The 15,611-nt window shown below is 46.1% G+C and overlaps 1 pseudogene; it reads left to right on the top strand.

Moving 5' to 3' along the window:
• The first annotated feature begins 4,833 nt into the window (after positions 1 to 4,833).
• LOC136659782 (5S ribosomal RNA) lies at positions 4,834 to 4,950 on the top strand (annotated as a pseudogene).
• Positions 4,951 to 15,611: the final 10,661 nt, after the last annotated feature.

A 15,611-nucleotide genomic window follows, 5' to 3' on the forward strand; every position in this document is an offset into this window, starting at 1 on the left:
GTGCTCACACTTTTTTGGTTCGAGAGCTACTTTGAAACCCAGCAAGGCCCGGAGATCTACCAGAGTTTTTTTTACAATGTTCGCGCCATCATAACATATAACATTTATGTGTACAATGTATGTTGGTGTACCTTGAGCCCCACTGAGTATAACAGGACTTACTCCTGAGTAGACATGCCTAGGATTAGGCTGTGAGGCTGCAATCCTAGCCACACTTACCTGGGAGTAAGCCCCATTGAGTACAATGGGCCTTACTCCCGGCATTTCCTCCCAGAGGCACCTGAAGGGGGGGGTCGGCACTCCGTGATCTACTCAGTTTGCCTCGCGATCTACTGGTAGATTGCGATCCACCTATTGAGCACCCCTGGGTTAGTCCATCAGTCAGTGTGCCAATTTGTTGTTTGTCTGTTAGTCCATGAGTCAGGTTGCCAGTTAATCAGTCCAAAATTCCAGTAAGTCATTAGCCAGTCCATTGGTTCATTAGCAGAGCCATGGGTCAGTCTGTGTGTTAACAGCCAGTTAACCAGCGAGTCAGTCCAATAAGCAGAGCTGTGGGTCAGTCTGTGAGTTTACAGCCAGTAGGTCAGTCTGTTTAGCCAGCAAGTCTCTTCCACTCTCCAACTACAACCCACAAACTCTCCCTGCATCAGGTGCTGCTTATATCCCTGAAGACCTTGTTGCCTCTAATGGTTGTACCTGCACACCCACTGCTAAAAGCCTAGGTTTTCACCCCATGTTTCTTAGATTCACCGGAGCAAAGGGCCACTGCTGACACCACGTCCTATCTCCTCGCAATATCTTCCGTGATTCCGATACAGTTGGTTTTTTTGATTTATTTTCCCCCACTCTTCAGCCAGCAAGATTCTGCAGGGGGCTTCCACAAAATCAACAAAAAATAGCAAATAAGATAAGGCATCCCCCCACCCCCGATAGCTGCTTCTTTTTCTCCTCCTTCTCACGGAACAACTGGTGCTTCTACAGGCTTCTATCAGAACAGGACAGACTTGGTCTCAACTGAGAAGCAACAGCTGAAGTAGTTTCAGTTCCAGCTTTTGGAAAGCCTTAAGTCAAAAGCCCTGTGAGGTCACCATACAGAGCGCTCCCCCATGCTTTGGAAAGTGCAATCATGTGTCGCTAAACGTTGGGAACACATTCTGAGAAATGTGCCATTAGGTGATTTCATCATTGTGCAAACATTGAAGAGTGTACGTACACAAATCTATAAGGTACAACATAGTGGTTTCCAATTTTTTTAGCCATCGCCTAAAAATGTATCACTTTACCAGCCACTCAAGTTTCTGTGGCTATGATGGTTTGGGCAGCAGTGCTTCCCCTTCCCCCAAGTAGCAGGCTGTTTAACCCTTGCCTCTTCCAGTTTGAAGAGACACTTGGCCAACAGACTGAGGCAAAGAGGCAAAGAAGGAAGGCCCATAGCCAGGGAGACAGACCAGGGACAGACTGCACTTGCTCCCAGTGTGGAAGGGATTGTCACTCCCGAATCGGCCTTTTCAGCCACAGTAGACGCTGTTCCAGAACCACCATTCACAGCGTGATACCATAGTCTTTCAAGACTGAAGTTTGCCAACTAAGAACTAAGAATCTATGGTCAGTTTCACAAACCACCAGTAATTGGATTGTGACCCACCAGTGAGACGTGAACCCACAGTTTGGGAATCGCTATGATAGAGGGTTTGTTTGCACTTGTATCATCACAAGTACACAAGTAATGCACTGTGCTAGGGCATTATGATGACTACAGCGTCACTAGGTAATAGGAACTTTTCAGCTCCATTATAATCTTAAGGAACCATCGTTGTATATGCAGTCGGCTATTGACTGAAAAGTCATTATGCAATGCATGACACTGTGTGGTGCCTCCAGCTATGAGGCTGACACCCCTGGTCTAATCTTTTACTTACTCTTTTAAAGTCATTTGCACTGGATTCTCACTTGTCCCAGTTTGGCAGTCTATCTCCTGTATCACACCGAAGTTGCAGCTTCTGCCCAGGTGATGGGAGTCGTCCAAGCAGCAACACAAGCTGATGGGTTAGCTCTTGGTCTTTGTTAGGAAACCCAAATGAGATCTTTTGAGCTACCAGCATATTGAGGATGCTTATTAACATGATGCACATAAAAGGTTCTTTCTTTTAAAGCTTTCATTTAAATTCCTTTCAGATGGTCTGCCTTTCATAAAACTTTAAAATTACAGCGAGAATGCCCTTCGCAGGGGGAAAAAAAAATTGCTGCCTGGTTTTATTAGCTTCAATAACAAAGGACTTTTATAGCTGAAAATAGTTACATTTTACATAGCATTGCCATCTCTATAGCAGAGAATTCATGGCTTGCCCTCCCGTTGTATTTATTCAGGGGTCGGAGCCAAGACGCTACCGGTCTCTTAAAGATTTGTTCCTTAATAAATGGTGCGGTCGTTATTATTATTATTATTTTTAAAATCGTTATGAAATCCGTCATGATTTCATATACAGAAAGATGCATGGTTGCAAGTAATGGGAGTTTCATATCAGCCCAGGGTGGGACCTGCCTATCTATGAGGTCTCAGGAGGGATACTGATGTGGGGCATGCACTACTTGTCTCCACATCTATGCTCCATCCTCCTCCTCTCTGGGTTTGGAAGAAGAGGGGAATGGAGAAGAAGTGTGGAGGAGAGGAGAGTGCTAAGCTATTGCGTCAGACATACTGTAGCCCAGCAGTGTCCTCTCCTCTACACTTCCTCCTCTGTTTTACTTTCCACTTGCTTTTCAAATTCCTGGAGCAGGAGGAATGGTGGAGATGGCAGCTGGTGCTTTGCTGAGTAAGCAGGAGAGAAGTGATGCATGACATGCTGTGTTATTTATTTATTTATTTATTTATTTATTTATTTATTTATTTATTCACATTTTTATACCGCCCTTCCTCCAAAGAGCTCAGAGTGGTTTACACAGCTGCTCCTCCCCTCCTTCTTGTCCTCACAACAACCCTGTGAGGTAGGTGAGGCTGAGAGAAAGTGACTGGCCCAAGTTCACCCAGGAAGCTTTGTGGCTGAGGGGAGATTTGAACCTGGATCATCCAGGTCTAAGTCCACCTCCCAAACCACTACACCATCCTGGCTCCTGCATGTTAGGTGCGGAGAGATCTTTGGCCAACCCTGTATCAATCACTGGACAAACAATGCAACTGTTGCCCCAAAACACATATCATGTTCTTGTCTTTCTGTCCATCCAGCAGCTGGTCTTGCTGTCTTTGACTCCGTTACCTCAGTTTGTTGTACGGATTGAATATCCCATATTTGGAGTGCTTGGGACCAGAAGCATTCCAGATTTTGGATTTTTCTGGATTTTGGAACTCGAAATGCAAAGAATGAAAGTTCCAACCTGTGAACGGGCTCCGCCAATCAGTTGATAGGCAGTAGGGCAGATCAACCTGGGGTCACTGGTTGGAACAGCCCTCTTTTTTCCAGCACCTGTGAGTACAAGCAGAAATGAGGGCAGACTTGTGAGATCAGCACAGCAGCCAGGAAGCCATTTCTGCGCTACCGCCAATCAGCTGATTGGCAGAGCCACAGCCTTGCCCAGTGAGTGGATGAGGACTCTCCTAGGACCCTCTTGGTAAGTCCTTTCCCAATCAGGTTTTCTGTCTCCAACTTGTCATGTAGAGGATCCTGTTGTCACAATAACATTTTGGTTTTTGGAATCCTTCAGTTTTTAGAATTCTAGCAGAGGGATGTCCAACCTGCACTTGTACCCATACCTGTACTTCCTTCTAATGATGGAGTTCATATAGCAGCTTGAGAAGTGTTGGACTGTATCCAAAGTAAAGTTCTGCTTCTATCAGAGTTATGTTAGATATGTTGGGGTAAAGACTGGTTTCTTTCTTAAGGCTGCAGTCCTATACCCATATACATGGGAGTAAGAGCCCAATCCTGGGAATGTCTACTCAGAAGTAAGTCCCATTATAGTCAATGAGGCTTATTCCCAAGTAAGTGTGGATAGGACTGCAGCCTTAGAGCCCAATCGTGAGCTCGGCACGCCAGCTCACTGCCGGCATGCAGTGTCGCAAATTTGCTGTAAGGCGTGTTTGCAGGCCCTAGCGCCGGTGCTCCCCCAGTGCTAACCCATGCAATGGGGGAGCGCCGGAGCAGCAGAGAGGTAGGTGGAGGCGTGGGTAGAGAGGGGACAAGCCATTCCGGGGAGGGGGAGATAGGGCAGGGAGAGGGTGGGGAGGAGGCATTCTGGAGGAGGGAGAGGGACGGGAGGGAGATGGGATTGGTGGAGTTTTGCTGCACTGGATCCAGAGCCTCCATGTTGGGCTGGCCACCCAACACAGAGGTTTTTGATTCTACGCTGACCTTTGGGTTGCCGTAGAATCTAGCAGCCCCATTGCGTGGCTACTCACTTTACCCGGGGGAAGGAGACTTTTGTCCCTTTCTTCCGAGGAGCTGCCTAGACATGCTGGTTGTGGCGGAAGCCATTTTTGGCACCGCTACAGTCCCGTGTGCTGGGCAGCTCAGAATTGGGCTGCCCGTCACACATCATGGTTAGACCTCTGGAAAAATCTAAACTTGAAGTTGCACAGCCACACAGCTTAGAAGGAACACTGCTTGTAAGGGGTGCTCTTCTATCTACCTCCATCCAATGCTCAGCCTGTTTATTTGTACCCGAAGACATCAAAAGCCTTCAGCAACCTCTCCTCCAAAGGAAACCACAACCTGATCAGCACTGCCCCTGGAACCTTCTCTGCTTGGAGAAGTGGGGAGTGTCTATCACAGTATGAAATTAGAAGGGCTGCTTCGTGGTTTCAGACAAGTCAGAACTTCAAGTTGTGGATCAGTATGATCCAGCAACTGTTACCCTGCAGATGCCCGATCTTGTCTGATCTCAGAAGCTAAGCAGGGTCAGGCCTGGTTAGTACTTGGATGGGAGACCGCTTGGGAATACCGGGTGCTGTAGGCTTATACTATAGTCTTTCGAGACTGAAGGTTGCCAACCGGATCAGTATGGCAGCCTGCAAAGGGTTCGGATTTCTTGTTTTCCACTTCTATGGAAGCCTGTGGGAATGCAGTATTTATTACCCCTGGCACTTCAGACTCTCCAGTGAAATATTCATCATGTAGCCTGCAGGTCATTGGGAAGAAATAAAAGGGGAAGGTTATAGGAAACTAAAAGGGAACCATGTGTGGCAAACTCAGCCAGGACTTCCTTTGCTTATCCTCTATTTGTCAATGCCAAAGAGAGTTTGTTTCCCTTTAAATTATTTGCTTTTTTAAAAAGAGGCTCTCTAAGCATATTTGTGGAGGGAAAATACCAATGATAATGGTGTTATCTATCATGCCAACTGTAATTCAATATAGGATGGCCCATGCGTGTTATTAACCTGCAATAGCAGAGATGGTAGTTGGGGGTGGTTGCATATTTCCAAAGTTAAAAAAAATATTATAATACGTGCAACCTTTCGAAACCATATAGGAGAAACAAAAAGTAAACCTGAAACAGTTTGTCCAAGCTGACCCTGATTTCCAGTTACTTTCTGCAGGAAAATGGAGGCGGCAGAGGTTCATCACATCCACTAAAACTCCACTGAAGTTGAGCGTTGGGAGAGTTAGAACAGATAATAGAAAAAAATTTTTTACCTGTCATTAGTCTGTGGAACTCCTTGCCACAGGATATGGTGACGGCACCTGGCCTAGATATCTTTCAAAAGGGATTGGACAGATTTGTGGAGGAAAATCCATCACAGGCTACAAGCCACGATGGGTACATGCAGATACAAGGGACTGGCAATAGGATGCAGGTATCTTGTTGTCTTGTGTACTCCTTGAGGCATCTGGTGGGCCACTGTGAGATACAGGAAACTGGACTAGATGGGCATTTGACCTGATCCAGTGGGGTTCTTATGTTCTTATATCACCAGCCCTTTTCAGGCTGCTGCTTGACCCTGCACCTTCGTTGCTAGATGCCACCCATTTATCTCTAGCCTCACCCCTTTTGTACTGGGCCCCCTCCCTGCTTCTAGATATTTTTTCTCCTTTCCCAGGGATTGAAAGTCTTGTGACATCACCAGGTCCTGCTTTGTGAAATCATTTGACCATACAGAAAAATATCATGTTTTGGGGTGTTTCTGATCTGGCAAAACGTTGTTTCCTAAAGGGTTTTTTTGTGGGTGGGTGGCTTTGAAGATCATAAAAGCCTGCTCGAGCTGTGGATAGAATTAGGTCATTTACACTGATGCTGGTCAAATCATAAATCAAAGCAGCAAATTGCAGAGCAGAGCCTTCAATGATATGTAATATTGGGGGTGGAGATTCTTGGGCACTACAGTTGCCAGGTCAGATCCATTCTAAAACCAGAGATTTCTGAGATGGGGCCTGAAGATTTCACCAGGCATGAAATGATTGTATCATAAAAGTTCAGAATGATGCAGTGGTTCAGGAGTGGGACTTAGACCTGGAAGATCCAGATTCAAATCTCCACTCAGCTTCCTGGGTGACCTTAGACCAGTCACTAGCTCTCAGCCTCGCTTACTTCACAGGATTGTCGTGAGGACAAAAGGAGGGGAGGAACCCATCTTGAGTTCCTAGGAGGAAGGACCGTATAAAAATGTGAAAAATAAAGGTATCAACTCTTGAAGCATGGGAAAAATCTGTTACCTGTCTGTTAAGCAATAAAAGAGTAGGGACCAGTCATAACTGGGAAGATCAGCCCCCAAGTGACAAGAGATTGAACCTGTCCACTTGATAAAAACAAGCAAGCTAGAGAAACAGGATTGGCAACCTTACTATGCAAGTATTATTGACATCTGAATTGGGGTGTTGAAGACATCATTCACATCACCATTATTAAGAATACTTATACAGGGTCTCCTGCATTATCCACGGGGGTTCTGTTCCAGGAATCCCTCCGGATAAAGAAACTCGTGGATAATGAAATCCGCAGGTTTCGGGGCCATGTAATTCTCGGGAGGTGAGGGGAGCTGTGTGAGGGAGGGCTTCCCTGGCCCCTGGAAGGCCTTTTAAGGGTCTCCCCAGTGTTCTGAGAGTTAGAGAGTCAATGCACAGCCTCCCTGGCCCTCAACTGGAGGTGAGGGGAACACAACTCTCCTCCCTTCTGGAGGGTCCATGTGGGTCCAACCCATGTGTTTGGGGATACTGAAATCCCCAGGTGCCAAATCTGCAGATACAGTGGGCCCACTGTATACGGTCTTTCAACAAGAGTAGTTCACAAAGCAGTTTACATAGTAAAATAAACCAATAAATGGTTCCCTGTCCCCGAAGGGCTTACAATCTAAAAAAAAAAAAAATACAGAAGAGACACCAGCAATAACCACTGGAAAAGACAGCATGCTGGGGTAAAGAGGGACAGTCACTCTCCCCCTGCTAAGTAAAAGAGAGCACCACTTTAGAAGGTGCCTCTTTGCCCAGTTAGCAGGGTATTGATGTTCACCTCAAAGTACACAGTTCCCTACAATGTTGCTTCTATATTGCAGCATTCCACATGCACTTTCCACATGCGCTTTCCACATGCACTGCCTCCGATGCATTCTTGGCATCACCTGGCAGGACAAAGTTCCAAACAACACAGTCCTGGAACATGCTGGAATCCCTAGCATGTATTCACTGCTGAAACAGAGACGCCTGCGTTGGCTCGGTCATGTCGTGAGAATGGATGATGGCCGGATCCCAAAGGATCTCCTCTATGGAGAACTCAGCAAGGAAAGCACCCTACAGGTAGACCACAGCTGCGATACAAGGACGTCTGCAAGAGGGATCTGAAAGCCTTAGGAGACGACCTCAACAAGTGGGAAACACTGGCCTCTGAGCGGCCCGCTTGGAGGCAGGCTGTGCAGCATGGCCTTTCCCAGTTTGAAGAGACACTTGGCCAACAGTCTGAGGCAAAGAGGCAAAGAAGGAAGGCCCATAGCCAGGGAGACAGACCTGCAGGGACAGACTGCACTTGCTCCCGATGTGGAAGGGACTGTCACTCCCGAATTGGCCTTTTCAGCCACACTAGACGCTGTTCCAGAACCACCTTTCAGAGCGCGATACCATAGTCTTTCGAGACTGAAGGTTGCCAGCAACAACTGCAGCATTACACCAAAGCTGAATCCAGAGTGTGTGATGAAACTTGATCCTAGTAGTGTCATTTAGGGGGAGGGGATGGTAAGTACTGCAGGTGCCATAATGCTCCATGTAAGCAGCCCTTCCTTCCCACTTGCTCTCAGAGCCATTCTGGGCAGTGACAGCAATGTGCAGGAGACTCCATTTGGTCCGGTAAGCGCCTGCGTATTGCCGTCACTGCCCTGAAAGGCTTGGTGAGTGAGAGGGGCTGCTTTCATGGCACACTGCAGTACCTGCAGTACTTACCTTTTTGCCCCCCCCAGCTACACTACTGATTGATTCCCCCCCCCACCTCAGAATTTAACTTGAAATGGGCAAAAGCTCTCTGGGAGCTCCAAAATCCCAAGGCTCATATTAGAGTTACAATATGTAACCAGCGATGCAGGGCAGATCCGATAGCAGCAAAGCTTTGAATATGGAAATACCGTCTTCTGGTTTAGCCTGTGGTCGCCGCATCCATGACCTTTGCATAGACAGACGGTCTTTCTTCATTGATTTTGCACACGGAATCTGTCGGCCCCAGGGTTTTTGTAACAATAACCTTGGGTTATCTCATATAAAATATTACGGAACTTTAATTAAAGTTTATGAAGAATTTTGGCACCCACAGGGGAAGGGTGTGATAGACAGGAGAGCACGATAGCTCTTTATGGTGTCATAGTTAAACATGCTGAAGGAGATGAGATGAGAAAAAGAGGAGGAGAAAATTAACCGCTAATGAGTGGATGAGTGGATGGGAGGGGGGAAGGGAATATTTTCTTGACTGTTCCCCATGTTCAGCTTAGAAAAAAAGTTCATTCATTTTAGGGTTGCAACTGTTTGGAAAGCCGGAAATGAATTAGAAAAGATTTAAGCCCACTGTTGTAGCTGTTGTTTAAAGGATCAAACTGCAAATGTTAAGGACTGTCAGCCCAATCCTATGCATGTCTACTCAGAAGTAAGTCCCATTAGAGTCGAAGAGGCTTACTCCCAGGAAAGTGTGGATAGGATTGGACTGTAGGGGTAGCATCCGAGGAGGAGTCAGGGCTGTCTCAAGACTGTGTGGCATGTGAGGTGTGCATGCAAATGTTTCTGTCCTTAGCTATCCGGGTCTCACCTGCCATCACTATTGTTCCTCCTCCTTCTATTCTCTAGTAAAGGAAGAAGGAAAGGAAGTAGAAGTGTGGAGAAGAGAACCAGGGCTGGCTTTAGGAGCTGTGGGAACCAATGAAAAATATTTTTGCAGGTCCCCCCCCCCCCGTGTGACCTACTCACCAGAACAATGGCAGCAGCAAGCCCAGGGCGGATGGCGCCCCGTGCAAAGCATGGCACAAATTAGGTGGCAGTGACGTGATGGCATCACCGCCAACAGTTTCCAGGGGGGCTGATTTTGAGCCAGTTGGATGCAGGGGCAGCTGGGAGCGTTGTCCAGCAGCAACGTCCTGCTTGCTGTACTCTCCTTGCGACATCTCAGCATGGAAGATTTCATGTTGGAGCGTCAGTTACAGAACAAGGTGCCAGCTGTGGCTGCAGGCAGTCTGCTTTCTGCCCCAGGGCAGGGGACCTCCAGGTGTGGGTCCCGATTTGGCCAAATCACCCTAAAACCGGCCCTAGAGAGGGCTCTCTAGTCCACCATTTCCTCTCTTCCTTTTGAAATCCAAGGATTAGAAGAAGGAGGAGTATCAGAAGCAAGAAGATGGAAGTAGACAACTAATCCTCCCCTGGCAAATCTGTAGCCTGAGAGAGCGCCAGGGGGAGGCAAAGCCATGAAGGCACAAAAGAGAGAGCTATGGGGTGAGGTGGCACCTCACAGTACTATCTCATGCATTATCTCATTATCTCCGGGACAAAGTCTGCCCAGGAGATACATGGAATATATAGAGGCTCGACTACAAGGAAAACCAGGAATGGTTTTCTTTCATTGGAGCTGCAGTAAGAATTTAGCGATTTGCAAGGTCTGCAGGCACTAACCGAGAAAAAAAGAAATCATAAAACAAGTCACTAGATTTGTGAATTTAAGTCAGCTACCTAGTTTGTCATATACGATAAATATTGCCAAAGACTTGAAGTTCTTTATGGCATCATAGGCTCCTTTCTTCTCGAAAGAAGCATTTATTGTTCAAAACAGGAAAGAATATAATCACTGGCCTGAATGACAAATCGTACACAAGACTGTGTAACTCAAAATGAATTAGTTTCCCTTCCTGGGTGCTAGCAACAAATATGGACAAACTCTGGCCGCAGTCAATTCACTTACTCTTTTAAATAAGGTGCAATGATAACCCTGAGAAATAAGACCATCTAAAAATATTATGTGAGGGAAAAAGTTTTAGCATTAAGTCAACGGGGCACATCAAGATCCTATCCCCCCCTTTCCTGGTTTGTACATGCCCCCAAGAGTCTAAGGGCCCAATCCTATCCAATTTTCCAGCACTAATGCAGCCACAGTGCAAGCCCAGAGGTAAGAGAACAAATTCCCTTTCCTTAAGTAGGCCTCTGTGATTGCCCCCCACATGCAGCATACCCCATTGGCATGGCTGCATCAGCACTGGAAAGTTGGATAGGATCGGGCCCATAATACCTAAAAGCTTAATAAATTAATTAATAAATACCTAAAAGCTTAATAGATGGTGTAGGTCCAAGGAAACCCATTGGAGGCCAGGCAGCCTACAGAACTATTAGTAAAAATACTTTTATTTACCCCTCCTGGGCCATCTGGTACCCTCCCACCCATAGCATCCAGTGAGTTCACACTTCATCAGTGGGGCTGCATACTATGGGGTGGCGGGGATGGGATTGGGCTTGTAGTTATATTCATATGGAAATTGATCTATTCTAGTGATGGTCAATAATGTATCTGTTCCTTTGGTTGAAGTTTTTGCATTCCTCAAAAGCAACCCCTCCCTTTTGCCAACTAGTCAGTCACTATTTTTTGTTGCGACATAGGCAGAAGTAGCAGGTAAGAGAAGGGAGGTGAGCCAAAGAAGGGGAGGGAGTGTGTGCTATGGGGAGGAAGCCTTGCATTTGACTTCTGCGTAGATGGGAAGGTGTATGGAGAAAAATCTAACAAACAAGAAGAAAAAAAAATTAGGCAAGGCACTCCGTCTGAGCCTCAGTCTTCCCCAATGATAATTACCTCACAGAATTGTAACTGAAAGGTCCTACAGTTTTCAGCACCAGCAGGGTTAAGTTCCTGGAAACCCCAGCAGATACCAAATCTGCAGATAGGGAATCACTGAATCTATGGAATCTGTGGCATTAGGGAGGGGTGTCCAAAGTTTTTGGCAGGAGGGCCATATCATCTCTCTGACACTGGGGCCAGGGAAAAAAAGATTAATTTACATTTAAAATTTGAATAAATTTACATAAGTTTACATAAACAAATATATTAAAGATGAACTTATATGAATGAATGAAGGTCTTGCAATAGCTCGCCTATAAAAGGCCTTGCACAAAGCAAGCCTGGCCTTTCCTTTGCTGCCGCTACTGCATCACACAGCAAGCAATGGAAGTTGCTCATTCCACAGCTCAGGCAAGAGGTCAAACAGTCACCTTCACGCTGAGAGCAGTTGCGTCGGGCCAGTGCGGGCTCCAACAAATCTCCAGAGGGCCAGAGGCTCATTGGAGACTGGGAGCTCCCTGAGGGCCGCACTGAGAGACCTCGAGGGCCGCATGTGGCCCCAGGGCCAGGGTTTGGGCACCCCTGCATTAGGGGAAGGGGTAGCTAATGTGGTCAGGAATGCCAGTAGGGAGTACTGTACAGTCACATTAGAATGTCATGGACACCTTCAGGATGGCTGCAGAGACCTCCTAAGACAGGGGTGCTCAAACTTTCAACTTTAGGGATGCTGGACCTTTAACAAGTGTATAGAAGAGAGAATTTCAGCAGGTGCAGCTTGTCATCTGTGGGATGACAAGTTGCACCTGCTGCAATTCTCTCTTCTATACACTTGTTGAAGGTCCAGCATCCCTAAAGTTGAAAGTTTGAGCACCCCTGTCCTAAGAGGTCCCAATAGTGTCAAGATGGCTGTGGAGAGATCCTGGATGCCAAGAAGATCTTTAGAATGGTGCGGACAGAGCTGGAAATGTCCTCCTTGAATAGCTTCAGGTGGCTGTAGATACTTTTAGAATGCCCGTGGATGCAGCAAAGAGCCGCAAAGAGCCAAGAACAGTCACAGTTAGCACAAGGTAAGTGGCACTTCTGCTCCCACAGATAAATGAATGCATGGGGATAAAAAGTGTGAAGTTATTTGAACTCTTGAACTACACAAATCTTGGATTCACATCGAGGGAGAGGAATGGTGAATCCTGGTACCCCTGGTCTATCCAACAACTGAGGTGACAACTTCCCAAGCCTGATGAGATACACATATATTTAATCCATTGCTTAATCAATAAATCAGTGACAAGGGAGGCAATAATTAACTGAAAATCTTGAATACATGAAGAAGTGTAATAATAATTAAAAAAACATTTCCTTCTAGCGTTAATCCCTTTCACCATCTCTTAGAGATAAATCATTTTCTGATGGTTGGTTTTTTTCTTTTTAATCGGCCTTGACAAAGAAAACAACTTTGAATGAACACCCCAGTGGGATCTTTGGAAGAAATTTACATTTTGATGTACAGTACCATCTGGCATTTTTTAAAAATTTATTGATCTAGATGTGCCTTCAGCTCGACATGTTGGGTTTTAAATGATTTACATTCCTTGCCCAAGAAAAGCCAGTACTAACTTCTTTTAAATAATTGTCTAGACATTGCAGCTGGTTTTTTTTTTTTAATGCAATGAGAATCAATGAGCAATCACTTTGACAAATCAAAAATGAAATTGTATGTTCCTGTCAATGTTCCCTGAGAGGTGACAAATTCCAGTGGTGCAGCTCTACCCAGGTTTGGAGGACAGACCACTGAAGGCATCTTCGTAATATTTGAGAGATTTACAAATATATAGACTGAGTGTTGAATCAAAGTAGATAGCAGAGCACTCCTTATAACCAACCAACAGGTCACATCAGTCCTTACAGGCATCTATGCCCCAGAAAGATGTTGTTAGTGCCTGTTCCTATGGAAACTTAATTTGATAAATTAAAGATCAATAAGTCACCTGGCCCTGATGGCATCCACCCAAGAGTTATTAAGGAATTGAAGAATGAAGTTGCTGTTCTCTTGACTAAGATATGCAACTTGTCCCTCAAAACGGCCACAGTGCCAGAAGATTGGAGGATAGCAAATATGCTTATCTTTAAAAAGGGAAAGAGGGGGGACCGGGAAACTATAGGCTGGTCAGCCTAACATCTATACCGGGTAAGATGGTGGAATACCTCATCAAAGATAGGATCTCAAAACACATAGATGAACAGGCCTTGCTGAGGGAGAATCAGCATGGCTTCTGTAAGGGTAAGTCTTGCCTCACGAACCTTATAGAATTCTTTGAAAAGTTCAACAGGCATGTGGATGCAGGAGAACCCGTGGACATTATATATCTGGACTTTCAGAAGGCGTTTGACACGGTCCCTCACCAAAGGCTACTGAAAAAACTCCACAGTCAGGGAATTAGAGGACAGGTCCTCTCATGGATTGAGAACTGGTTGGAGGCCAGGAAGCAGAGAGTGGGTGTCAATGGGCAATTTTCACAATGGAGAGAGGTGAAAAGCGGTGTGCCCCAAGGATCTGTTATCTGGTGTGCTCCCTGCGGCATTTGGTGGGCCGCTGTGAGATACAGGAAGCTAGACTAGATGGGCCTATGGCCTGATCCAGTGGGGCTGTTCTTATGTTCTTATGAAACTCAAACTCCAATTAAGAGCCCTCATCTCTCTCTGCCCCAATGCACCTCACTTCTAGAAGCACTTTCTTTGTCTTCCTTGCTGCCCACACCAAGGTGGTGGGGGGGGAGGGGAAGAAATAACTGATCTCACCCTCTCTTCTCAGGTGTCCATGTAACTTTTACCAGCTTCTCAATGGAGATTTTCCAAGTCTAGGGAAATTTCCCAGTAAGAAGCTTTCTGGATCATCCAACCCTCTGTAATGGCCTTTGGAGGACTTTGGATTCTTTGGAGCTGCCACCCAGCCATTTGTAACAGAGCAGCTGGTCAATCAATATTTGCAATCCTATCTCCAAGTCAATGACCCAACTCCACCATACTCTTTGGAGACTCTGAGAACCGCACTATTGGGTTGTTTAAATAAAGAACCTATATTTATTAGAGTGGCGTGCCATAACCTGCTGCCAGCCCCAACCTACACTACCTGAGAAGATTGGGGCCCCTGTAGGAATAACGATCCCCCCATTGAGTCCGCCAATGTTGTGCTGACCTAGTTCAGTGCAACCAACTGCCAGGATGGTGTAGAGGTTCAGTAGTTGGACTTAAACCTGGTTCAGATCCCTGCTCACACGCTCTCACCCTCACCTCACAGGGCTGTTGTGAGGACAAAAGGAGCAGAGGAACTATGTACACCATCCTGAGCTCCTTGGAGGGAGAGCGGTATAAACATGTGAAAAATAAATACACATTCTGTGCAGTTACAGTGGAGCCACAGGCTGCCACGAGAATTGAAAGGCCTCAGAAGGAGCAGGCAGAGGTAGGGATGAGATTTCCCTTCAAATAAGGTGGCCTTTCCTCTCCTTCCTCTCCTCTCTAAACAATGTTTAGATCAATTTCAAGTTGGTTTCGGATCTTTGTGAAGCATCAAAATGGCTTTGATGGATAATCCACAGGGGAAACTAGGCAGACGGCCCATGTGCCCTGTTGGTTCTGTTGGACTTTTCTGCAAGCTTTGAAAACATCATTCATGGTATCCTTCTAGGCCAGTTGGGGATTGGGGGCATTGTTTTGTGGAAGGGTTCACTCCTAGCTCTTTCTATGTGATGCTATCGCTGAGGATAACAAGCACATCCCATAATTGTTCCTCCCAAAAAAATGGTGGAAAAGGAGGGGGGAGTTTAGAGTGGGCCTCAGTATTCACAGGGGATCTGTTCCAGCACCCACATGGATACCAAATTCTATGGATAATTGAATCTACTGGGGGGGGGGAGGGGGCTGATGTGGCACCACAAGAACTTACTTTGAGGGTGTGCCCAGCCCTTTGGAGGTTGTGTGTAATCTCCTGACCTCTTCAAAAGGCCTCCCAGACGTGACCGGAAGTGGCAGGTGAGGCCCTCCAGCTGTGGGCTCAGCATCTGCGGATACTCAGACACGAACTCATGCCAAGTCCACAAATAAGAAGGGCCCACTGTATATGCCAGAAGTATATGAAATAACCTGACAGCAGTTATAGTTCAACCATAGAAAGATCAGACCTGTACATTTTACCCCCCCCCCCACTTACCTTATAATAACCACTGAATCTTCCTTTTTTCATTGTAAACACACAGACACGATTGTCTCATTTTACACTTAATTATACACTTTTCAGGATGGCTTTTAATTTGTTCATATTTAACTACCAACACAGAGGACTGCTATTCTGGGTCCAACGATGGGTGAGGCCCCGACAGCGTAGTGGCTGTATATCTTGTTAT

This window comes from Tiliqua scincoides, chromosome 8 (assembly GCF_035046505.1).
Source record: "Tiliqua scincoides isolate rTilSci1 chromosome 8, rTilSci1.hap2, whole genome shotgun sequence".
Lineage (NCBI taxonomy): Eukaryota > Metazoa > Chordata > Lepidosauria > Squamata > Scincidae > Tiliqua > Tiliqua scincoides.